This window comes from Hyposmocoma kahamanoa, unplaced genomic scaffold (genome assembly GCF_003589595.1).
Source record: "Hyposmocoma kahamanoa isolate Upper Pololo Valley unplaced genomic scaffold, ASM358959v1 80, whole genome shotgun sequence".
Classification (NCBI taxonomy): Eukaryota; Metazoa; Arthropoda; class Insecta; order Lepidoptera; family Cosmopterigidae; genus Hyposmocoma; species Hyposmocoma kahamanoa.
This window is the reverse complement of record NW_020654051.1, coordinates 9,169,411-9,197,044: the sequence shown is the minus strand read 5'-3', so window position 1 is coordinate 9,197,044 and position 27,634 is coordinate 9,169,411. Positions and strand designations below refer to the sequence as shown.

The following is a 27,634-nucleotide window of genomic DNA, read 5'->3' as shown; positions in this document are numbered from 1 at the left end:
TTACTACTCTTTTTTGCTTATTAATGTTTAAAGCCTCGCAGATATATTTATAACGTTTATAACGAACGACGACGATTATTTAAAAAAAAATGCTACGGAAACTTAAGTTTAAATAAATAGTTTTTGATACCTACAATTAAAATGAGGATCAGGAGAGGAATGTAATAAAATCAGTATTTTTTTTAATAATACCAAATGACTAGACGAACAAGTCGTGCCCCTGGTGGTAAGGGACACTCCTGCCCATAACAGTTGTAGTGCCACTCAGAGCTTTAAATCGCAAAGATCTGAGGGCATTGCCGCTGCGCCCGTAACTCTGAAATATAACTTGACAAATCCCATGTGCTTGTAATTTTACAAGCACCTTTACTTTTCAAAACCGGAACGCAATAATGCTCACATTCTGGTTGGAGGCAGAAATAGGTAAGGTGGCACTATACCTTACTCGACGAACTCTTTCACTTAAAGGGATAATCTTCTTCTCTATCGTATGGCATATGCTGTATGCTGTTGCTTGCCATTGTCGTGAAAGGATTTGCCGGCGTAAGGCATCAGCCAATTGTTGGTATGTCGTGCGGAAAGGCTCCTTTCGTGCATCCAAGATAATCAAAGATGATAGACACCAATTGGGCTAGCACGATAGGGCGCGACTTGCGCGAGAGCGACATAGAAGCACGAGATATTGCTATTATCTGTGGGAGTATAGCAGTATTAGCAGTTTTATATCCTCTGCTCAAGTAGCGCCCTATCGTGCTAGCTCTACTGTGTTGAAATCGCTGTGCGTACAAGACTTGTTAACTCTTACACGATTGTAGCAATAAGTTTTAGTAGCATTAGAGCTCCTTGTGAAAGAGTTCGTCCAGGGAAGTACTGCCTGCCTTTTTAGTGTAGGTTTCACGGATTGCTCTCTATATAGAGCGTGCAAGGAGGAGGAAGAAACGATCGTGCTTAACCTACCACAATTCCGGCGTGGCCAACTACAGGGCGAAGTATTAAACCCAGGAGGATGCTGTAGCGTAGAGTTCCTTGTGAAAGAGTTCGTCAAAGGAGGTACTGCCATCTTATCTGTTTCTGCTGCTAAGCAGTAACGTCAGCATCGTATTCCGGTTTAGAAAGCTAGGGGTGCTGGTGAAATTACAGGCACGTGGGACTTGTCAACTTATGTGTCAGGGTGACGGGTGTAGTAGCAGTCTTTCCGATTTAAAGCTCTGAGTGGCACTGCAACTGTTATGGGCGGGCGTGAAGCTTACCATCAGGCGCACGACTTGTTCGTCCCGTCACTTTATATTATAAAAAAAGTTATTAGTAATTAGTGTTGTATTTCGTAGGTTTCTTCCTGTGCTTCCGTACGGCCTGTACTTACTAAACTGTACTTTCTCCTTTTGCTTTACACATTATCTGTTTTGTGTAAAAAAGCTAGAGCGCCAAAAAGCGCTAGGTACTGCTATTCTCGCAAAGAAATCTCGCACTTCATGTTGCTCTCGCGCAAGTTGCGTCTTATCATGCTAGTCCTACAGACCACATGACTTTTTTACTACTGAAATATATGATAAACGTTAATGTAAATTTTCACTCACAATTATTATCTACTCGTGTAGTGGAGCATGACAATCGATTAAAAATACATCAACTTGAAATGAAACTCAGTGATGTATTGTAAACAGACTACATACTGGCGACTTAATTTATTTCAGATTAATCCATTCGTATATTGTTCTCGATTCGTGTCCAATTTTGTATTGCTAACGACTTAATCCATTATTGGTCGAAAACATGAATTGTCGTTTATTGTATCAAATCTACATTGTAAATCCATAATACCGATTTTGACGTCCCACTTTTTGTTTTTACTAAAAGTATATCCGCTTGCGGTTTGAAATACAAATTTTCCAGGGGTAACAAATAATATTTTAAACAGAAAACCCTTTGGAGCTTTATTCTGTCCATTTGAACTTTATGTAAATATGAATGGGTATGAATTTGAAATGTTCACGTATAGACTTTTGAACAAGTACATTGGAATTATAATTTACATAACATCCGCCTTTACAATTTGGCAATTGGGCGAAATGTGTCACCGTTTTATTATTATGATTAAAATGTAACTGTGTTTCGGGTTCACTGTTGGATTAGTCGTAATACGATAACAGCAGGATATCACATGCTCAATTAACATGCATGAGCAGAATCTCATTTTGTCAACTTATGAGGAAAAAGTACATACGTTATAGCTTTAAAGCAAACCGATTATACTGTGATAAGTTTTAGGCCCGTTTCCTGATATGTCGTTGCGGGAGCAGCACGGCATCGGTATCCTCGGGAACGAAACGATACCGCAATGCCTTCATCTACGCAAGTGTCAGTATATTCTCGGTATAAAGTTCTACAGTACTACTTGTGACGTCGCGAGACAATGTCATCATCAAGTGACGAAGACATTTTGGCGTGTAATTTTTATCTGTTAATACTCTGCTAGTCTATAATTATACAATACTGGATCCTTTTCAACTTCCAGTACCAAATTACAATGGATGTCTCTGTCCGCCATCATGTTTACTGCGCGCCGTGCGCGGTAAATGTCGAGCGGCACCTAAACGAGCATACCGAGACACGGTAACCCGAAACGATCCCTTCCCGCTTCTGTCCAAATCGCGCTAATCAGGATGTGCACAATGAAATATAGGTGCTTGGTAAGCTTTCGGTACTACGTGTACCGATACTGTATCGCTACCACACCGACAAGTCAGAAAAGGGCCTAAGTTTAATGTTTATAACACGAATTACGGTGCTACGGACTTTTATAAGGACTTTTACAATACCCATGTAATGCAATGATCAAATAATAATTATGTGCTAGACAACCACACCAATTACCTGGTCTCAAATTAGAGAATTCTCTGTATTACGAGTACCAGAGCAACGGAATTCACTTCAGGGTATTAGCCAGAAAATTAAGACCAGTATCAGGTTAGAAAATTTCATTTTCGGGACTTCCTCATCCAGGGCACAAAGTGCAAGCAGTTGCATCGATTCAAATAATGATGTGAATATGAAACACCTAGTTTTTAATAAAAAGACATTAGCGTTTTCTTTGTATAATATTTAAAATGTATAATTTCAATGTGACATTAAAATATAAATTGAGCATGAAAACTCCATTATCACAGGAAGGGTAGCTTGGAATCACTTTTACGAGGAGTGAGATCTTACTAATTGGATGAACTGAAATCCGGTTAGAAAAATTAACTGTCGCTTTGTGTCGAGTTTTCGTTAATTGATAGGCTTCAAGTAATTAAGCAGAACGTTTTAGTAAAATGTAAAATGAAATCTATGAACTTGAAAATTGAGTTTTTGCCTTATTTCCCTGTCTTCAAATAACATTGCTCAGAAGTTTGAGTTTCATAACTTAGATTCTTTACTTACACTTCACGTCTATTGTATGAACTATTATTTATCATAAGAGCAATACCACACGATGTGTTGCATGGTGTGTTGAAGTTTAATTTAGAAATAGATGCCACATGATGCGTTCAAACGGCGGTGTGATGTTACGCGTGCGCATCGAACAAGGCGCCAGGGGATGAAGCGGGGAAGAGTGCCGCGGTGCGTAAGAAGCTCGTCTGGTACTCGTAGCGTTGAAACCATAGCTTTGCAAAGATGCAATACACCGTCAGCAGCCGTGTGGCATCGCTCCAACGCATCAATTGACGACCTGAGTGGTCCAGTGGTTTGCCCTTCCGGGATTAGGTGAAGAGGTTTTGGGTTTGATTCCCGGTAAGACTTTTTTGGGAAATTAATTTTTCTAGCCAGGTAAATATTGAAAAACTGTAATACTGATAGTTGAATGTAATGTTTAACTTTTATGAAGTTTAGGAGAGCCTTATCTTATTCGTAAAAAGTCATGAAAGGATAAATAAATTAAAAAAAAAAACAGTTCTGGCCTGGATGTTCTTGGTAGCATCTTTGCCTCATAGTACAGGGAATTCTTTAGTTTAAGACCAGGCAATTAAAATGTAATATTTTTTTTTTACTTTTTTTATAACACAACACACTCATGGGCAAGCACTAGAGAAACCCTGAGTCGCGGGTGTCATGGACACACACATAGATAATCACATATTACACCCAAACTCACGAGAGAAATAAATGTATGTCACACAAATATTTCTCCCGACCTCTGCGTCCTGGGTTCTATTTTCATGTCCAGTATGTTAGCCGTTCGGCCACGGAGACAATTAAGTCAGTTTTCAACAAGACAACACAGCAAGATTCATAGTTTTAAATTTATAATTAATTGTGTGGTTAAAAAATACTGATTTTTACATTACTGCATTTTCCATAAAACCGATCTACGAGTATTTTCAAATGAAATGCAGAGCATTTTCATTAATTCATTAAAATAATAATAATATCTCATAATTTTCTACAAATTGATGCCTTACTTTTCAAACTCGCATCTTATAAAGAGTGATTATCAAGTGGGTTAATTTGGACGCATTTCTTTAAGAATAGGTAAAGGCCAGTGTGTGAATGAATATGAAGGAAATGTGATGTGAGATCAGCCTGCAAAATTTGTATATACAATCCTTTTTTTACATTTCAGTAACTTTGTGCTTTGAGATACCAGTTTGAAAAAGACGAATTTCAATTTTGTATCATAATGCATTCAGTTAGCAACTAATTAAAACTCCACAAAACCAAGAACAGCTCACAAGGCAATGAAACTCGGTTTTCACAAACAAATTTAATCTACAATGTACTAAAATACACCCTAGTCAAGTTGTATGAATAATTTATAGTCAAACATGGCAACGTTAAATGCAGGGGTGCTTCTCACACCTGGGCGAAATCATTCACTAACAGAGTCGCCCTTACACTGTAACTGGTTACCTATGTTTCTACAGGTTTAAAGAGCTTGTCAAGTGTAGTGCTGCAGAATAATAGTACCTGCATATGTTTTTAACCCCTATCCTTTTATAGATTTTAAGGTATTCTAGTGATGTGATGTTGTTGTCTAATATCTAGTAGCAGTAGGGGGAGCTGGTGAAATTACAGGCACATGGTATTTGTCAACTTAGTCTCATAGTGATGGGTGCAGTGCCAGTGCCACTCAGACCTTTGTGATTTAAAGCTCTGAGTAACACTGTTATGGATAGGCGTGTCGCTTACCGCCTGGTGACACGATACGTTCATCCTGTCACTTGGTATAATAAATAAGGCTTTCGTTATTCACTAAATGATTATCACTATAGTACCGGCACGCTATGATGGCCGTTTTGACGTTTGTTTGCTCATCAAGGAGCTAACTGTTTTACATTGTTGTCAATAGTGACGCGCAGTAAAATTCAAGGATGTATAATTTTACGACACAACTCGTTATTTGTTTTTCGAAATTCGAAATTTTTAAGGATATCATAGGGTCTTATAGGATCGCTGTCCAGCACAACTACTACCTCCGGCAAACTCGCGACAAAGCTCAATGCAAAACAAAGCAGTTTCAAATTGACGATATATTAAGTAAACATTTTTATTTTCATTTTATTAAAACTTTTTAATCAATCAAATAGTTACATTTTTTAAAAAATAATAAAATAGTTACATTTTTAAATTCATTATTAAAACACCCATGTTTTAATAATGAATTTAAAAATGTAACTATTTTATTTCTGGGTACACATTATATCTGATTGGAGTACTTAGGTTTTTCTAACTGGGAGTGAAAGTACACAAATACAATCAATAATTCGTATAGAATAAAGAAGGATGTAACTAAATGAAAGTGACAATAAAATCGATGGCTCCTTAGAATAGTGACCTACCTCAAAACATAATATCAGCAGGCTTAGCATGAGCCCGAAGACAAAAGTTATCTCTTCTTCGATGACAGTTCCAAGAAGAGATAACTTTTGCCTTCGGGCTCATGCTAAGCCTGCTGGAAGATGGTTTACAAATACTAAAACGTGTCTGCCGCTCAAAGTTGGTATATCGTAGACCGTGTCAACGTTGTCATGTGTTTATTTTGACCAATGAACAGCTCGGTGTCTCATTCATAATAAAATTTAGCATTTTCTGAACAACTTTCACACAATAATTTGCGGAAATCACGTTAATCACAATGAAAGTAAATTACTTTGCTACTCCGCGAACCCAGTGCGATTTAACCTTCACTGGGTTAGAAGCAACTCCACCATCAAAAATGTACCCTTTGGGTGGTGATGTTTGTGACTATAATTGCGTTTGTATTATTTAATTTATTAATTTCATGCGGAGGGAGGATGGGAAAATAAACTGCATGAAAAAAATATTCAACAAAAGCGCGGCTATATTGCATGATTTAGTGCGCCTTCAAATTAGTTGCTTATAGAATCGCCGTAGTGGCGCGGGAGCCTGCTAATTTTCATACAATATCTAGACTGAAAAAGTGGCCGCGCGTAGCGCGAGTGTGGCGCTGTAGCTACGCTTCTAAATATTGTTTGAAAATTAGGAGTGTCGCCACAGACACGTCACTGCAGTGAAAGCACCCTTAACATGATATCGCGGAGTAGTTAATAATTAACTTTTTTTTTTATTCTAGTATAAGTGTGCATTTGACGGAAATCTGATGGAAAGTGTCGATGAGGTCGACGATGGAGCATGCACACCTAGATAATGCCTATTCACTCTCGCCTTGAAATGGTCCAAGTTATAACGTTCAGGGAACAAGTCTGCAGGCAGGGAATTCCACTACATAGCCGTTCGCCATATAAATTTGGAAGCGTAACGTTTCGTGCGAATCTTTGGAATATCCACAACATAGGGGTGGAAGCCAAGCCTACGCCTAGTCCTCCGATGATGGAAAGGGGAAGGCGGAATTAAATCGTGTAATTCCATCGCACACTCTCCGTGATATATCCTGTAAAATACCGATAAGCAGGCAACTTTACGGCGGTATTCAAGGCTCTGCAGCTTCGCTGCTAACCATGGACTCTCGACAAAACTGGAATTCCTCTCCTCTGACCTTTGCATTGGTCATGTACCTATCTACAACTGTGCTGTCATCAGCATACGCAAAGGTACCTGGAATTAACATATCATTGATATGCAGCAGAAAGAGAGTTGCAGATAGTACGGAACCCTGAGGAACTCCTTCTATCTATCGCCATATGTTCGGAAGAGTAGCCTTCTAAGACCACTCGAATGGAACGTTCACTCAAGAAATCCGAGATCCAATTGCAAAGGTCAGTGGGAAGCCCATAACATGGAAGCTTGCTTAAAAGGCTTGCGTGCCAGACCCTGTCAACGGTTTTAGAAATGTACAAAGACACTGCAAGTGCTTCGCCTTGCTTTTCTATAGCCTCGCTCCATATGTGACAGGCATACACAAGAAGATCCCCGGTAGATCGCCCTCGTCGGAATCCATACTGGCGATCACTGAGTAGGTCATTGTCTTCAAAGTTTGACAGGAGACGGTTGTTGAGGACACGTTCCATAGTTTTTTTTTTGCAGAGTATGGAAGTGACTGAGATAGGTCTATAGTTGACAGAGTCAGCTCTGCTTCCCTTTTTGGGCACAGGTTGCACGTTTGCAAGCTTCCACTACCTGGGAACTACACCAGTCTCAAGTGAGAGGCGATACAGGCGTTTGAGAACAGGAGACAACTTAGGCGCACAGTTACGTAGGACTACCGCTGGAATTCCATGTGGCCCGCTAGCTTTATTCGCGTCACGGTTCCGCAGAGTTCTAAGTACCTCTTTTTGGCGTATACGAACTGGCGCCATAGCGCAGCCAGCCTGAGGTAAAGTAGGTGGTACGTTCCCTGCGGCATCCAGATGCGAACTCTCTGCAAAGAGTGAGGCAAAGAGATTCGCCTTCTCTTCTGCGGTATGAGCCAGCGCGCCATCCGGCCTCAGCAGAGGTGGCAAAGATCGGTGACAAAAGTTATTTTGGGCCGCTTTGGCCAGGGACCAAAAGAATTTGCTACCTGCTGGATAAGAGGCAAGCTTGGCTCATATGCGGCGCACGTGTTCGGACTTGGCCCTACGTAACACGCTTTTGCACGTCTTGGCGGCTATATTAAAAGCTTTCTTCAGATTCCGAGTACTCGGAGCTTTGCACAGTCGAGCATCTGCCCATGCTTGGTACGCGGACTGCTTTTGTGCTTCAGCATTGGGTACATCGGAGTATGGTATGTAATACTCCATACCCAAACGCAAGGCCTCGACTACAGCATCAGCACAGCTCGACGAGTCTCCTGAAGAAAAGCAAACCTGCCAAGGATATGATGCAAAGAAATGGCGCATTTCATCCCAATCTGCTAACCTGTATCGCCACACCCGTCTTCTAAGGCCCTGATCGCGTGGGGAGTATACGGATACAGTTTTCACCAGACAATGGTCGGAAGTACCCAGTGGGGTATCCACGACCACAGTGTATCGGTCTGGATCAGTTGCCAACAGAAAGTCCAAGCAATTAGCCGTATTAGATTCAACATCTGGTATCCTAGTGGCACCACTGACAAGCTGGGAGATGCTTAGCGTTAACGCAAGTTTACGCATCTCTCTTCCAGCATGATCGGTCATCTGGTATGGGAACAACCATTCTTGATAGTGTGCATTATAGTCCCTCAGAATGACTAGTTGCGCCGCTGCGTACCTATGCTGAATCTCATCAGACGTCTCACTCAGATATTGGAATAGCTTGGTTAGATAATATGTAAATGTAAATTTAACATAAGACACACGTTTGCGCGCAATGTACGCGCAAATCTCATCAGGAGACCCTGATCTCCACTGTGCGATCGGTAAACACAGAAGTACACTATTTGTGCAACTCCTGTGTCTACCAGAAGCCACAAAACAGAAAAACTCGGTGCATCAAAGGTTTTTGAGACGCTTGACACAGATGTCATCACGAACGTACACACAGACTCCGGCACGAGGTAGAAACCTGTGCTCCAGAGTATACCTGGGGTAGCTCAGGTACGCCGTGTCAGTCGGACATCTGATCTGCGTCATTCATTTTTTAGTTTCATTTTGTTGACAGACTTAAAATGTGCAATCACACCAGTTGTCTGGTCTCAGACAAAATAAGCGCCAGTGCAACAGAATGCATTACAATAGATTGTTCAGAACACCCAGACCAGCATTGATCTAGAAAAGTACATTTTACAAATAGGTTCGATGGAAATCGAACCTTCATCATCTACCAACCACAGTACAAACCGTAGAGTCATCAACATTATAAGAAAAAAATAAATGATCCTTTTCAAGTTACATAATTGTTGATGAATTTTTGATGAGTATGGCTTCATGTCTCTTTTTAATGTATCCCTAATTTTCATGAAAGTAATTTTAGATCAAACAATTTCTATACGACGTTAGACGTCAACGAATCAAATATATTATAATGTATCAAAGGGATATGAAGCGGTAGAACATTTTGATGAATTCTGATGTTGATGTATTTATGAAGCGAACATCAACAGTCTTGAGCAAAGACTGACAGCTATCCAAACGTTTTGTTCAAATGTTTGACGTGATCTTGTCATTTGATTCCTAATTTGAAAACAAACATTCACAGGGATCTTCTATACACAATTCGTAGATTTTGAAGTCTTAGAGCGTTTATACACTACGTCCGATTCGTATCTGTTCCGAATCCGAGAAATGACGGTCCGAAATGACACAGGTCAACAAGTGTCATTTTATCTTCAGGTGTACAAGCGATATTCGTATTTTCTCGGATTGGAATCGGACTTAGTGCACAAGCTACATACGAAGTAAGTGAGACTTTACAAGATTTGTATAATCTCGGTTTCAGAAGGAATACGAATCGGAAACAAATTCGGATCGGCGGCGCGTACAGCGGAGCTTCAAGATTTGCGCGTACATTGCGCGCAAACGTGTGTCTTATGTTGGATTTACATTTACATATTATTTAAAAAACACTGATGCCGTTGATTCTCTGAAATAAATAAATAAATAAATCCATTTCGCTTTTATTGCATGCACATTGCACATAAAGCTTTTCTGTCCGGTTCAAGTTGTTTCTGCGCTAAAAAGTGTGGTGGTTCCTTTATTGCGATTCCGTATAGATAAGACGTGTGGTGGTGTGGTCCGTCTGCGACATGCCGGTTTTTTAAAACATTTCTCTACACCATTTTTCAACATTGTCTGCGATATGCTTCACAAAGATTTAACTCGAAAGTATGTTTTATAGCGAAAAGTGCAGCACATCGATTTCTTGTTCCCACCAAGCTTTGCAACATGGTCAACTTTTAAACAAGAATTTACATCACAATGTTGGCGACTTAGTTTCGTGAAACTTTATAGTCACCAGTCGTGTTCAAGTTCTAACAAACTCGTAACGTACAGAACAATGGCAACAGTCAAAACCATGATAGTCCAGTGCATTTAACCTGATCATGAGAATATTGTATTTATACTTCTTTGGAATACTGTCTTCGCCTTAGGGGGACCGCGTTTAGGGACTAGTTTAATGGGTTTTTTTTTAAGTAACTGGACGGACCAGTTGTGCACCTGGTGGTAAGCGCCACGCCTATCCATTAATTTAATATATGAGGGACATTATAGGGCCACTGCGTCCGTCACGCTGAAACATAAAGTTGACAAGTCTAATCTGGCTGTAATTTCATCTTTACATTCAAAACTAGAGCGTAGTAATGCTCACGTTACTGTTTGACAGCAGCAGCTACTAAGTCAAGAAAATGACCACACAACACTGCAATATAATCAATATTTCTATGCGGATTTAATACTCTATCTTTATGAGGATTGTATGTATTATTATTTCGGTATGTGTTATTATTGATGTAGATATTAATGTCTTTTAGGAAATATCTTTGCCAATTATGTCAAGAAATGGTTTTGATCGAGGTATCTGCTTGTTATACGATAGATAGCAATTCAATTATCACACTGATTGGATGGGATAATATTTTCCTGGTTTACCGAATAGATTGGGTACCTAAATAATATTGATGTAAAATAGAGCCCAACAATAAATCCATTGCCGTTGTCATGTCATTTAAATTTAGTTTTTAACCAACTTCAGAAAAGGAGGAGGTTCTCAATTCGACTGTATGTTCTTTTTTTTTTGTATGTATGTTACGCGATAACTCCGGTATTTGTGAACCGATTTTCATGATTCTTTTTTTGTTGGAAAGGGGGTACTTCTATAGTGGTCCCATTTCATTTTGAAGAAAATTATCCACCTCGAATGGTGGCTGTTCACGCATGAAGATTCATTTTTATAAATAGCGCCTAACTTTAATTTAGGAGCAATTACTTTAATGGTTGATTTTGCTATTTCTCTAATTCAAGGCGTTTTTCTCTCAATATACTTTGAGTAGGGTCGTAGTGAGAACCTATTTTTATTATCTCTAGTGTCAAGTCCTGTATAGTGGCGCACTAGGGGATATTTCAATAAAACTTAGCAAATAGACGTAATTCCACGTACTTTTGAGGTCGGTTTTTTTAGTACTATGTACTGAGATTATTGTTATATAAATATAAGTAATGTTTTAAAAAACAATTTTAATGTTGTTCATTTTTCGCGCTATTCCTTTTATCCATTCGTTAAAAAAATATGACGTCTGGTTTATGTTTTTTGCATTCAGCGAAATGACCAACATTTCTCAACATTTTCATTATAATGACTTTCATCATTTAGTAGGCAGAAGGTATAAATACAGAAGACTCTAATCTTTATAATGCTATTCTCATAAAATAGGGCGTTGTGGAATCAGGTGACATTTTATGATTAACTACTCACACTAATGGACTTGAGACAGGTTACGGTTCGTAAAATGTATGATTTATGTCTTTATAGAAATATCAGAGTTATTCAAATTAGGTTTCACGTCCCGTGTTATTTATGGAAGTAATAACTAAATATACTACATGATTAATACAAAGAAAATATTTATAAATGTTATAAATAACCTGCTAACTGTGAAGCTGAATATAAGTCTAAAAAAGGTTAATGGTCATCATCGAGTATATAACTACAGCAGATGATAATCATAAAGCTTTTTATCAATATTTAACAAAAAGTAGTGGTTATAGTAAAAATAAGATTTTAAATTCTTATTCACTTATTGAAAAGGATATGGATTGGTGATAAGCTTGAGGCACCAACTTCTGGGCCTGGTGTCTTGCGTTAAGTAACGGAGGGCGACGGGAGTGAAACCAGGGTAGGGCAGGCCCTGTCCCGCAGAGCTCTCCGTGCTTAACCCCCCTTCCGAGTCCGACTCACCCCCTTCCGAGTCGGAACACCCACTCGAGTCCGATCCGTCTCGGTACCCGTAGTAAGGCATTCTCTCTTCTCTTGACATCCACTTAACTTATAAGCTCATAATTATTTGAACAGTCTATGTCTACTACTTAACCATTTTGGTAGTTGTTCAACTGTACAAGTAAGTATCAGTTGGTATTCGGAGCGTATGCGATGGTTGTTCAGTTCGTAGCTGTGAACTCAGCCCCATGGTTGTGAAATGTGTTGATTCGAAAGACGTTACTATCTGAAACAAGGAGAAGTTCGAGTATTAATTCAAGAACAGGAATTAAGATAAGACATACTTATAAATAACAGTGAAAAATACCTTGGTATGGTACTAGATAATTATATGACATTTAAACAACATATTAATAAAATAAAATCTAAATTGACATCTCTTACGGGAACACTTCGAAGTATCGTCAAATGTCTCCCACACAAAATTAGATATAAAATATATAATTCTCTTGTTAAACCTCACATAGACTACCTCATTGAGGTTTGGGGCACGGCAGCAAAAACTAATCTTGACTCTATTCAGACTGCACAAAACAAACTGATTAAAGTACTTTTTAATTATAATTATTTAACATCAACAAATAAAATATACACAGATACCAAGTTATTGAATATTAGGCAAACGTACAAATATCAAACTTGCATATTAGTTCGTAAAATATTAAATAAAACTATACATACTGAAATTACTATTAGCAAAACTAAGCAAATATCAAAGTTGAGACCAAGACTCCACAAAGAACTTAAACTACGCCCTGCACGTACAAATTACGGGAAAAAATGTTTGTTAAATGAAGGTGTCACTATTTATAACAAATTACCAAAAGACATAAGAGAATCAAAAACAATAACGACATTCAAGCGATTGCTTAAAGCACACGTATTAAAAACTTCTTAAATAAAATAATATGAATAATAATAAAAATTTAATACTACTTGAATAACATAAAATAAAATTAATACAACGAACAAAACAAAAAGAATATATGTGAGTATGTATGTATGTATATGTATTTATTTATTGTATATGAATATGAATATATGTGTATACACATATATATATTACATTATAAATAATAAACAAAATACAATAATAATACAAAGTACCAAACATTTCGTCCTTATTAAACTACTTGCATGTCGCTTCTAGTTTTAGCCGTTTCATATATCTTTATTAATTGTGTATAGCAATATTCACGTTAGCGATTCAACCAACTAACTCACGTTTAAATAAGCAACTACCCACTTAATGTAGAATAATTTTTATACCCAATCTTTGTCGTTCAATATTTCAACTGTACTATATTTAGTTTTTCTCATGTTAAGTGAATGAAAATTCTTAGTGAGAAATAAATCTTTAAACCTATACTTAAAATTATTAGCTGTAATCATGGGAGAACTATCAAATTTACTATTGCATATTCTAAGAATAAATTTCCAGGTCGTGAGATATTTGGGATGACATCTACTTAGCGAGACGTGTAGTAAAATATGAACAGTTTTAAATAATATCTTCAATTCACTCATGGTACAAGTGGAAGTGAATTAGTAATTCAATTACTATATAAGGCTGTAAGGGTACCTTGCTGAATGAAGAAACTTTCATAAGTTTGTTATAGGTGGTACTACGGCAAAAACGTTGTTTAAACCTAATACCAAGGTCTGCAATGAGTTGTAGAGAAATTCGTAAGATCAGGCTGACTCAATATGTTACTTAGTAAGAGTGGCAGCAATTTTACCAAAAATAAATTTTAAGTTTCTGCTGTATCACACGTTTGAGATCTGTAATTGACGACTCGTATCCCCGCTCCTGCGTTTTGCATCGTTCTGGTATTTACGCTAGGGTTTTTGTGCATACCTTATTTTGTTTACGCACTCATTTATTTTATTATTAATTAGTATTTTTTTTCAAGTACTTGAATTGGTAATGACAACACGTGCGCGGATCCCGCAAGACAAGCAGCTGCCAACTGTAGATCGTGAATGCGAATATAATTACGAGACGGTAATTTGGCAGAAGCGATGAAACTTCCCATAATTGCAGCTGTAAAAGTTTTGTTAGTGGCAAAAATCGTCGGGCTTCCGTTTCAGCAAATGAGTGCAGCACAAAGCGCTCTTTTCATCTATACTTGAGTACTTCGACTTCTATTTATTTAACCCAGATTTACTCTCAAGGTTCTACTTTGTCCGTGAGTCGTTAATCCGCGCATTAAGTCGGTTTAATGAGTCGCTTCTGGGAAAAATTCGACTCTTACACACTCAGGTCAACAATACACTTTAAAATATGAAAGCGACTGGCGAATGAAGATGGGATTGCGGTGAGCATGAACACTGGAGATATGTTTCTATTATTACGGACATTTTCTTTACAGCCTAATTAAAAAATAACAATTACAAAATTTAGCTTTGGTATTTAATAGTATTTGTATACTATTGCAAGGAGGTAGCTAGAATTCGTGAGGCATGTACATTTGAGCTTAACAAGGTGTCACAAACATGTGAGGTTTTCATAACAATGTAAACTCTTCTTCTTCCAATTCTTGATTATGCTGATGCCTGCTATCTGGATTTAACCGAAGAACAGCTCAACAAGCTCGAACGTCTACAAAACTTTTGCATCCGTTTCATTTATGGTCTGAGGAAATTTGACCATGTTTCCATTTATCGCAAGGAGCTGAAGTGGTTACCCATTAGACTTCGCCGGAATGCTCATATTCCTAATCTTCTTTATGGCATCTTATTCATTCCTCACACACCACCTTATCTTAAGGAGCGATTTGAATTCGCCCATCAATCCAACCCCCGACTTCTGCGCTCTTCTTCAACTCTCCAACTTAAGATGCCATTGCATACCTCCCAGTATTACGACAAGTCCTTTACTGTTCAGGCTATTCGTTTGTGGAACGCTTTACCTTTGTTTATTCAACAAGCGAAATCATTGAATATATTCAAAAATATGGTAAAAATACACTACCTTCATTTAGTGTGACTTGGACTGCTTAGGTATTTTTATGTTTTGAAATTACGTTTTAGAAATTTTATATTCATAGGTATAAGAATATATAGTAGTTTACGATATTCATATAGTATTGGTTTTATTACTTATTTATAAATATATGTTTATTTGCATTTATTTATCAATTTTTATCTATTGATTAGTAATTCCTCATACACCGCCGTCTTTTTCCTGTGAATTATATTTATAATTACTTCCATCCAAAGGTTGTTGGCAGAAATCGCTTAAAGCGATGAGACCGCCCATTGTACCACCGCTTATTTTTAATTTAATTGTATTGTATTTGTTTCCTTTTTTGGTGTACAATAAAGAATTTTTGTATTGTATTGTATTGTAATAACGTTTTGTACGGCAAGTATAATGCTACATTCTGATAAATAAAGAGTTGGGATTGCCATTACTAGCCAGATTACAATAGATAATGAGTATAAATTGAGCCAAGGTTGCCTTGAACAAATTGCTACATAGAAATAAGTTCGTCTGTTACGAACTATGTTTGTATAAATAATTTATTATTATTTCATTCATGTTACATGTACTAGGCTTTAGATTTATGCCCAAGTATACTTAGGAGATCACCTCGTCGTAATAAGCTTATTAAATATTTATTTATTAATTATTCTTAACTTGCACAATTTGTGCTAAATTAATATTAATAATTGCACAGTGACAGTACATGAACCTTGTTCGGTTGTATCAATTCATGAAATTTGAGAGTTGCAACCATGTAAAATATATTACGTTAACAATTTAACATTATTTAAAATTATAGTTTGTTTTTATTACGTAGACTAAGCCGCAGGTATGTATCATTGACAATTTAAATTTATATCTATAGATAACTCATTTATGTAATTGTACTTATAACTATTTTAATTTGAGAATTAAATATTTCAGCTTGTTTTTAATGCTCAGAGGCATTTTATTATATAAAATATATATTTTTTATTTTAACTGCTCTGCAATAAGGACTATTTCTATACAAATGGAATTGAAAAAAACAATAGGAAGTACCTAAACCAAGATTGGAATTGTTCAGACAATGGTGCTCCATTGTCTGTTGCGACGAGAGCTGTGTAAATTTTCTTACAAACTTTACAATGTCGAGAATACGTGCATATACGTGTAGGAAATGGTCAGGACAATTTGATTTACGATCTTTATAAAAAAAAAGCTTGCAACTGATACTAGTGCTTATAGTAACAAGAACATGTAGTAATTTTTTTTGCAGAATGAATACGTCATTTGCCTTCAAGCCGTAGCCCACTGAATAATATCGTACTGCAACCACAACAGCGATTCCACACGATGCGTACTGCATTCTACTACATAATATAACATAGAAGTACAGGGTCAGGAGACGAAGCGGGGAGAGGCGCTGCAGTGCGTAAAGTGTGAAACACATAGAAAGCGGGTGTGGGACAAGCGCGTGTCGGGGCGGGTCGGGTCGTGTGCCCGTCTCGCGCCCGCGCTCGGTGTCTTGTCCTCCATATAAATACACGGAATTAGACCCGCAGCGGTCCCGACCCGCATCCGCTCTATGTGTGTTTCACGCTTAAGTAAGCAGTGCGGCGTTACCACGGCTGGCGGCACCTGGAACGTTTCGGAATGCTTAGGCAGGCTTTCACGTTTAACGTTACGAATGATCTGAATAGAGGTCAGGCGTGAACATGGTGTCGCGACGGTATGCGTAAAGATGCCGCTGCATATTTGCCGTCAATGAGCCCTTGCACGTAAAGATGCCGAAAGATCCCTTGCCATACCATCCCGCTAATGGGCGCCGGGCATAAGACGTCGCGGTGTTACCATAGGGCATAACGTTGGTATATCCAAGTGCGTTCTAATTCGTGCTTATTAATAGTGAATACGGGACTTATCAATTTAGTGTACCCATATAGGCGTAATGAAGTTTTCCTCCACATTAAGTGCATTCCAATACGTGCTTATAACTTGGATGGATGTGGTTAAAAGCATTCAGTTGTGTGGAGCACATATAATTTCTTAAATTTAATTTTATAAATTTCGGAAAACAGACTCACAGTTGCACCTACTAATTATCACTTGTATTGTATATGCTATAAAATGACTTTGAAATTGGATAAGGTACACGAGATAGGGTTATTTCAAAATCAACAATTCAAAACGCTTGTACTCGCTTTGAGCATAAGTTAGCTTTATTTCATTTATTTTAAAGGTCATTCATCATTAGTCATATTTTATTGATACAAATTCCCGCCCCACTTTAGTAAGAGCTGATTTACATTAACAATATTCAATAGCGTTTAGTTTTTGTGATATCTCCGTTAACTATACACAGTCCTTCTGCGCCCACCGTAGATAATCGGACGTTATGACACAACAGTAATTAATAACTTAGGTTCATTACGTTGTCGTTACTTCTTTTATTTCATAGCAGAAACTGGAAGTATAATACTATTACATTTAGGAATCCAATATAAGATAAGTAAGGCAACCCCCGTCGTTCGGCGTATCAGTGCCTACCACAGACCACATAAATACACTCATACAGCTTGTAACAATAACTCGTCAATAACTTGTTACCAACTGATATCAACTCATTTTATTTTTTACCAATAATTCGATGTCAATGTTCTCCTATGTTATTTACACCACGTATAATATCGTCAGAAATTCTTTCCTCAATATGTTACCGATACTTGGATCCAACTTTACCGCTCAATCTTCGTTTAACGAGTCTCATGAGCTTATTACCGTAATATTACGATTACGTTCCGTTTGGAATGGACGCATTTGGTCGCTTCGGGTGTTTCATATACCTTAAAAATACGCGTAAACACGCCGTATATCGATGTGAGATTGCATGAAATTTATTATTATGTCTTCAATATGCTGGATATCTAAATAGAGATAAATTTTCGGATTTAAGATGTCTTCTTTTACGTGTAGTAAATTTGGAATGCTAAGAGAATTACTAGAGAATTTCATTGAGCTTTAGCAGAACTTGAAGTAGCAGGAGAGCTCCTTGTGAAAGAGTTCGTTCAGGGAAGTACTGCCACCTTACCTATTTCTACCGCCAAGCAGTAATGTGAGCATTATTGCGTTTCAGTTTTGAAGGCACATGGGACTTGCCAACTTATGTCTCAGGGTAATAGGTGCAGCAGCAGTACTTATCAGATCTTTGCGATTGCGAGGCGTGTCGCTTACCACCAGACGCATGGTGTGTTCGTCCTGTCCTACGTTTAGTGGATAAAGCGTCAATTAACTAAATTGCCGTAGAATCAAATAGTGTAAACAAATATTTGAAACTATCTGTTCAGTTGTCTTTTCGGACACTTTCCCAAGTAAAGATATACATACCAATAACGTTTGACACTTCCACAAGGGCTACAATGTGTGCACAACGTTTTTTCCAAAAGTTTCGATAGACATTGTTATGTGACTTCCGTAAAACTGTTCGGCTATGATAAATTGCAGCTGTCTGACGTTGACGGCGGTCCCTTGTCATTTTCGTCACACAGAACTTAGAACAGCAGTAATTTCCTTTACCCATGTTAGTTACACTCTTAGTGCTCGTTGGAACGTATTAGTTCATCACACCCTATTACCCTCTGAAATGGGATTGAAATTCGTCGATCTTCATAGAGATGTTCATATTTATAGTAACTTCCCTCTTGAATCCACTAGACTTACACGGAAACATAAAAAGGGTTCCCAATTCCGAATTCTTACCTCAATAACATGTATCGAACGTAACACGTACTCCATATGTTGTCATTTTTATGTCGTCTTATCTTTTATGCACATCTCATCTCACGCTTTTTCAGAACTTCACAGTGGACCGTATTTTTATGTTTTGTTACAAAAGTGTTACACATTTAGACAGTCAATTTTTGTATCAATCTTATTGAACTTTTGAATTGGAACGCACAATATTCGAGAGTTTAAATTTTTAGACTCCATAAAAATTTGGTTGAAAATCTTTTCATTTTCTAAAAAAATACAAAGCGACAACGAAAAGATTTAAAATTTATATGTGACATAATTTATAGAGCTTCTCTTTTGTGACCTGCCCATCATCATTAAACAGAATGCTTATGGGTCAACATGAAATGTCAAATATATTATTCAGAGTTCACAAAATGTTACTTTCAGTGTGAAAAATATTTCGTGTGACAAACAAATAGTCTATGGTGACGATTTCGATACTTGGATTGTTGGATGGGTTGATGCACGTGCGGAGGAATATGTTTATTTGAATAAGAGGACGGAGTATAAGTAGCAATAAAGTTCCTTATGAAAAATTAGATCCAGGGAAGTATATATCTGTTTATGTAGCCAAGCAGCATCACTGCATTTCGGTTTTGATGCTGGTGGAACTACAGCGCACGTGAGACTTCACGTGAGACGTCAACTTTCACGTGCAATGGCAATGCCTTTCAGATATTTGTGATTTCAAGGTTAGGTTAGGTGTCGCTTACAACTTGTCCCGTAATCCCATCATTTGATGTCATAAAATAGAAACAAAGTAATAAAAGTTTATGAACTGTCGTTAGGTAGTTTTTATACGGATCATTATGGAAAAACGCCGCTTATTTAGGTACAATAGTGTGCTTGTTTCCCACCTCATGTAACTAACCTTTAGCTACATACTGTTGTATATAGTTGGATGAAATTTTCCAGTCGTGCCGATAGGTTGTTAAAAGATTCATAAATGTTTTCTTTTAACTTCCTTGTGTTTGTGTGTTTTGCGTGATGATTTTTTATTGCCGTATTAGCCCGAGTTTGTTGTAGTTGAGTACAACACAAGGTTACTGGAGTATTAAGCACAATGTACTTGCGTAAATGCAGATTTATATTCTTAATACCCACATCACACGAAGCAATTTCTTAATTGGGTTATACTTTTACACGTGTTATATTTTGTTGTTTTTTCCTCTGTGGCTAAACGGTTGCCATGCTGGACTGCCACGCAGAGGTCCCGGGTTCGATTCCCGGTCCGGGAGAAATATTCGTACACCTACATTTATTTCTCTCTCGTAAGTTTAGGTGTAATTTGTGGTTGTCTATGTGTGTGTCCGTGGCACCCGCAATACAGGGTTTCTCTAGGGGCTACGAGTGTGTACGCGTTATTATTATTGTTATTGTTTTGTGAATTGTGCGCCTGGAGGTAAGCGACACGTCTGTCCATAACAGTTGCAGTGTCACTCAGAGCTTGAAATAGCAAAACTATTAGGGACACTGCTACTGTGCCCGTCACCCTGGGACATAGGTTAAAACGTCTCACGTGTCTGTAATTTCACCAGCACCCTTACCCTTCAAAGCCTAAACGCAAACTTTTCTATATATGCACATTATGGACAAATTAATAATAATTGGCAGCTTAACAGAAAGCAAATAATTCTACAGTAATAAATAAACTTTTCGGTACAAAAATTGCAATGTTATTTCGCTGGAATTATTCATTATAAATACGCGCTCTTATACCCAATTTTTACAGTCACAGTTCAGACACCGCCGTAGAAGCAAACTCACGCTATTTGTTCAGCAAATCGATTGTCACCGCTACTATCCCATTCTGTTGCAGTTTAAGCAGGTTCGTGTTTTATTTTCTTGATGTCTTGTTTCTCATTTAAATATTCTTTTCATGGTTTTTTTTTGTTCAATATTTTTTGCCTTTTTTGGAAAAGTGTCATATGAATGCCATCGAAAGGACGAACTCCTTCAAATATCTACATTTTGTACCTTGCAATTTCGCTTAATTGGCGTACTCTACACAAGAACTCGAATTTCTCTCGAATATCCCGAACGAACGTGTGAAAAAGAGGGAATTAAGCACCACCATCAGCTTGTATTCGTTAACTGAAGCACTTTGCCAAATCACGCTAAGAAGCGTCGATTAACGTTACTACTATCCACTTTTATTTCCATTTATAGGCGACTGCATCGATACAAACGCGTGACTGCACCGATACAAATGCGCAATTGTGTCGATGCAATCGCCTATAAATCCCAAGCGTAGCGATGCAGTCGCGCGTTTGCATCGATACAGTCGCGCGTTTGCAACGCTGCTAAAAGTAGTTGTGTATAACCGCTCTAACTGCCAGCGCCAGTGGTGTAGGTGCATTAAAAGCCCTTCCACGTCTACCTTTGTATATATATTGAATATCACCTACGTAATATGTCTAAACATACTATAAGTTTTTTTTTTCAATCAGATAATATAATACTAAGACCAAATTCGCGCCCCGATATTATTTAAAGTCCCTGAATTGAATTAGGACAGCGACAAAAACAGATGGAATTACAATGATGACAGTATCGCAAAGTTGAACCTCTAACTTGGAATGAGATTCACACGTTGATGTTATTAATTTTGTGTTGAATATATGTGTGTGTCTAGGTAATAAAGCTTGAAGCCACGTTACAAGTAATGTGTTTAGTGCTTATCGTTGTAACATATAACTTGCTCTGGTTCTAGCACTATTGTTGTTCTGATTGTATTTTCTGTATTATAACTATATGTCGCATCATCGTCACAGCAGCGCCACTTGGCGGATGATTGTGGAACTACGATTACGATATTAATTAATTACAATGCCACCTATCGTCTAGTCTAGTCAAAAAAACAAGCAGTATGCTTGGATGTGGTCAATACAGTGCTTGCAAAACCGGATGTGACAGTTATCAGTTGTAATGTTGTTAGCGCCACCGAATGTGACACTTGTCACTTGTGATGTTGGTAAACGGAGTCTAACCGGTGGCGGTGGGGTTAGTGCATGGAGTGCGCTTTTGCGGTAGAAACGGGAGAGAGAACCGTCATACTTGTTGTTGAGACCGAACGAATCGGAGGTGCGCCAACCCAGTATTGAACTCATCGTGTTTCACATTTTTAATCCATTCCTATCCGCGTGATCCTAAGTGTAACTGATAATTTAATTAAGTAAACCAGTACCTGTGCTAATGATCTGTCACAAAATTTCGAATTGAAGAAGAATTGTTTGAATAAACGCCTGTAACCACAGTGCGAGACTTTAATTCAAGATTTCCGCCATCTTGGACCCTATGATAATGCGAATTCCTGACAACGAGGAGTCATATAAAACAATTAATGTCTATGTGTTTAATTATAAAAAAAAACTTAAAATCGATTGAGTTATCCATGACCATGGGACCTGCAAAGGGCCCGAAATGAAAAAGAACAATCTATACGCGTTAATCCTGGATTAAAACACTACTTCTCTTATTTTACTTTGATGTGAGCGATCCGTTTCAAATTTTTTTAATTACAATAATTAACTACTTAGTGAGATTAAGTTTATTGAATATTTCACCACCATGATATTCAATTATTTCTTGTGAAAATACTCCACTAGTTTGTTATAACTATTAATACAAAGATTAGAAAAAAATCATTCAATCTGGTTGGATTCGAACGTCTTCTCGCAAACTGTGCCAGACGCTATGGCAAATAAGCCACGGAATGAACCAGCGTACCTTATTCATTTTTCTATGTGCTCTTACAAATCTTTGTTTTTAGTTTTTAAACTACTTTTTTGGCGTTGCGCCATATATGAGAAATCTATTTCTTCATCATTAAAAAAGTCGACCAACCGGATCGAAGGATTTTTTTCTAAGTGTTTGATTTCTGTATTAACAATTATAATAATAATAATAACGCACACACTCAACATAGCCCCGCACTAGGAAAGCACTGTGTCGCGGGTGCCATGGACACACACGTCAGATATAAATGTAGGCCGTACAAATATTTCTCCCGGCCTGGGAATCGAACCTGGGACCTCTTGCGTGGCAATCCGGCATGGTAACCGTTCAGCTACGGAGGCAGTTATATAACAATACTTAGCGAGTTATTTTTTATGATACTTAGTGATGGGACGAACTCTTTGCATCGCAAAGATCTGAGTGACCCTGCTACTACGCCCGTCACCCTAAGACATAAGTTGACAAGTCACATGTGCCTGTAATTTCACCAGCACTTACCCTTTAAAATCCGGACGTAGTAATGCTCACATTACGGTGGCAATAGTAGTTAATTAGTAAGGTGGCAGTACCTCCCTGAACGAACCCTTTCATAAGAAACTCAACTGCCACTGAAAAATCTCGGGTGTGTGTATATCCTAGCGGGTTTCGGCTACAACGACTGCTATTGTTTAGAATTAGAGCTACTTTTGTAGTCTTATAAAGCAAAAGCAGTCATCGTCATCAAGCAGCGCGGGACATATTTGCACTTAAATATGTCCTTTGCATATGACTACTTAAGTGGTAGCGCAGGCATAGACGCACTCGCTTATCATAATTCACCTACATATAGCGGAACAAGAGGCCGCTACGACTGGAGGTGAGTTCGCATGCAATCTCTGGTCGACAGCTCCTCATGACCTTTGCTGTCGCCCGAGGCCTTCAACATTGCATTTTACAATAAGATTCCGAAGCATATATTAAGATTATCATTTCCTAAGTTTAATAACTACATTAAAAATATTTTGATTAAAAAATCATATTACAAAATTGAAGACTACATGTTAGATAAAGATATATGGAAAGATGATACGACTCCAGAATCCACACAAATTTGATTCAAAGTGTATTCCATAGCATTTAAGTTTATTTGAAAATAGCAATCCCTAGAGTTTCTTGCTCGTTTTTCTCAGGGAAGTCAGCGTAGTGAACGAGCAGTAGCTTATATGTGACGTTTTCAAGTGTAAATTTATTTTACCTATGGAATAAATGATCTTTGACTTTGACTTTGATCTTGCCTTGCTGACACGCTGCATTAGCCAACACCAATTATTTATCAGCGCAGTTTGCCTTCTGCACCAAGCCAGGCTTAGTGCTCATTGCGGGAGGTGTCCGTAAATAGATTTACCCGTCGGAGCAAGCGTATCCCCTCGACTTATACCCAGGCTTAGCCCACGCACAAACGTGGTTTATTGTGGTGTGACCGCTGCGTGCACACGCAGCTACTTGGAGTCACTGGCGAGAGACTGCAGGCCTCTGGCTGAAGGATCAGTTGGTATTGGTAGCACATTCCGGGTACTTAGCGCCCCATTACACCCGACTAACGAGAAAATGAAAAAACGAAATTTTGATTTTGACGGGATGAACAGGTCGTGCCTCTGATGGTAAGCTACACGCCTGTCCATAACAGTTGCAGTGCCACTCAAAGTTTTAAATCGCAAAGATCTGCGGGCATTACCACTGCGCCCGTCATCATGAGACATAAGTTGACAAGTCCCATGTGCCTATAATTTCACCAGCACTCTTACCCTTCAAAACAAGAACACGGTAATATTGCTAGGCGGCAGAAATAGGTAAGGTGGCAGTACTTCCCTGGACGAACTCTTTCACAAGGAGCTCTACTGCTGCTTGATGTTACGAAAAGGGACATGGTAGTATTTGCAAATGTGTAAATATGAAACCACTAAGTACATCATAGCAATATCAAAGCAATCATCAAAACGATTGCTTTGAAGTTTAGCTAACTTTGACTGTGCGTAACTTAATAACCACACACACTACCTTCAAATAGCTTCGAGCCGAGCAATATTTATCATTCCTGCCATATACTAGTTGTAATAATTCTTATATTTAGAGAGCAATTTAACTGTAACGAGACATAGTGTATACTCCTAAAGATGAAATATACAGTAAAAGTTCCGTGTCCGTGCTTAAATTGTATCGGGTTGTCTGAAAACTAGCGCTACAGGTCGGATTTTTTGTCCGTAGCTGAAGGCTGAACAAGTCCCATTATTGTGTTTAACTTGTGCATTTGTATGCAAATTACTTTTCTGTGTTAATGTTTGTTGTATTGTATTATAGTTTTAAACGTCTGTGTCTCGGCGATATCACAATAAATCATTCTAATTATTAATATATTACATGCAAGCTCTATTTCATTTTCCATCAGGTGAAATGGAGGTCAAATAAATGCGTACTTCTTTTTCTTATTCGTCCTGTCCTTATCCCATAAAATGCGCACTTACATTATAAAAAAAATAAAGCAAAAAATAACGCACACGCTTTATCCATGCGATAATTTGCCTTACTTGCTTGCAATTCTTCATAGGACTACAAGGGACACTGGCACGGGAGCTTATGTCGTCGGACAAAATAGTCAGGTGTTTTGTAAGTGAAACTCAGGCATTTGATTAAAAATTAATGATAATATTGTTAAGGTAGTGTACTCCGTTATGTCCTGATTAACCAATTGGTTAAGGTAAGCCGATAGGAATCGTGTTGTATGGACTCCACATGTTTGCATATAGCACTGCTACTCATAGGTTAAAAAAGATTGCAGGATAGGGGGAAAGCCAGTGCAAATTTTTTTCTTAAAATTTTTTTTTTTAAATTGTCTCTGCGCTTCAGTTCTTGTCAAACCGCTAACAATCATCTATAATATGTCCTTGTCGAGTGGTGTGTTTCCCTCATTGTGGAAGATTGCAAAGATTACACCGGTTCATAAGTCTGGCGACAGAGCCGATGTTACTAATTACAGGCCCATGTGTATATTGAGTTGGTTTGCTAAAATATTTGAAAGTCTAGTGTACACTCACCTCTATAGCCACTTCAAGCAAATCAGCACAGATTCATTTCTGGTCGCTCGACATGTTCAAATTTACTTTCTTACGTAACTTACCTTTGTGACGCATTTAATGATAAGTGCCAGGTTGACGCTATTTACTTACATTTCTCTAAAGCTTTTGACCGTGTCAATCATATGGTACTACTGTCAAAGTTGGATCATCTTGGTGTTCACGGAAGTCTCCATCGCTGGATCTCGTCGTACCTTATGAATCGCTCTCAACTAGTAGCCCTCAGTGGATTTGAGTCTGTTCCGTTTCTTGCACTGTCTGGTGTACCTCAAGGATCAAATCTCGGCCCTCTATTATTCTTAACTTTCGTTAATGATCTTTTGGGTTTGATTCGATGTGAATGTTTGGCATACGCAGACGACGTTAAGATTTTTCACCGTATTTACGATATGAATGATTGTTTGACTCTGCAGTCCAATCTTGACACAATTGAAAATTGGTGTAATCATAACTACATGGCCCTTAATGCGAAGAAATGCCAAGTTATCACTTTCACCAAAAACAAGAAGCCATTAAATTATGCTTACGGTGTTGGCGGTGGTGTGTTGGATCGTGTGAACATTGTGCGCGACTTGGGCGTCATGTTTGATTCGGTTCTTTCTTTTAGACCCCATTACGACCATATATGCAATAATGCAAATCGTTTATTATCTTTTCTCCTACGTAATACTAAGCCATTTCGTAATGCCACCTCTTTAATAATATTGTACAATGCCTTGGTTAGAAGTATCCTGGAATACTGCTCGCCTATCTGGTACCCTATATATGATATCCATGTTGATAGAATAGAGTCTATACAACGTAGATTTGCAAGATGTCTCAGTTCAAAATACGGACTTCGGCGTAAGCTGCCCAATTACTCTGAACGATTGTGTAGGTTTAAGATGATGAGTCTTGAAGATCGCAGACGGGTCTCCGACTTATGCACTCTGCACAGAATTGTAAACTCTACCATGGATTCTCAGCTGATTGAACATCTAAAATTTAGGGTGCCAACTCGGTCTGTGCGTATTCCACAGTTGTTTAGCTTGCCACCTATGAGGAACAACGTTTCACAAAATGGGCCGTTATATAGAATATGTCGATTATACAATGACTTATGTTCCCGCCATGACATATTTTCAAATAGTATTATGTCATTCAAAGCTGCAATGTATTCAAGTTGTAACAGAAATTAGTGTTTATGTTCATTTGGCACTGCTTTTAATATTTGTTGAAATAGTATTTGCTTGAAATATAAATATAAATACATAAATATAACTATATAAATAAATATATATTGTATGTATATTATACCTATGAATATTATACCTGTTTGTTAAAAATATAAATATTTAGGAAAGTTGTGTATAACTATTATTGGATATTAGATTTAAAGTGTTATGTGTTTTTTCTTGTTAATAAGTATTGTTTGTGATCTAATGTCTGTTGTTGTACCAAATAAAATAAAATAAAATAAAATAAAATAAACATAAGGGATCTATGATATTATTAAAAGACTTTAAGGGCCGTATTCCAGAACTCTACTCAATGCTCAAGTCAGGATTTGAGCAGACTTCCGGGCGGCGTCGTGGTGAATGCTCACTGATCCCACGGCGCCGACTCAACCGGCGAGAGGGAAACCCGGGGGGGTTTTAGTGGGGTAGGCCCTCCAGTCTGGAGGGAGAGTCCCCACATAACCCCTGAGTCTCCCTGGGCTCAGGGGTATCCATAAAGATTTCCCCCCCGT

At 38.0% G+C, this 27,634-nt stretch overlaps 1 protein-coding gene and 1 long non-coding RNA gene across 2 annotated transcripts in view; both read right to left on the bottom strand.

Moving 5' to 3' along the window:
* Positions 1–12,201, bottom strand: part of LOC113233791 (voltage-dependent T-type calcium channel subunit alpha-1G) — a 95,565-nt gene extending 83,364 nt beyond the window's left edge. Inside the window, exon 1 of the mRNA XM_026468991.1 lies at positions 12,111–12,201. The gene's annotated coding sequence lies outside the window, so the exon portion shown is untranslated. The remainder of the gene's footprint in view (positions 1–12,110) is intronic.
* A 154-nt stretch (positions 12,202–12,355) lies between these two features.
* The window catches only part of LOC113233879, a 118,109-nt gene continuing 102,830 nt past the window's right edge, over positions 12,356–27,634 (bottom strand). The window contains exon 3 of the long non-coding RNA XR_003310758.1: positions 12,356–12,520. This is a non-coding gene — a long non-coding RNA (uncharacterized LOC113233879). The remainder of the gene's footprint in view (positions 12,521–27,634) is intronic.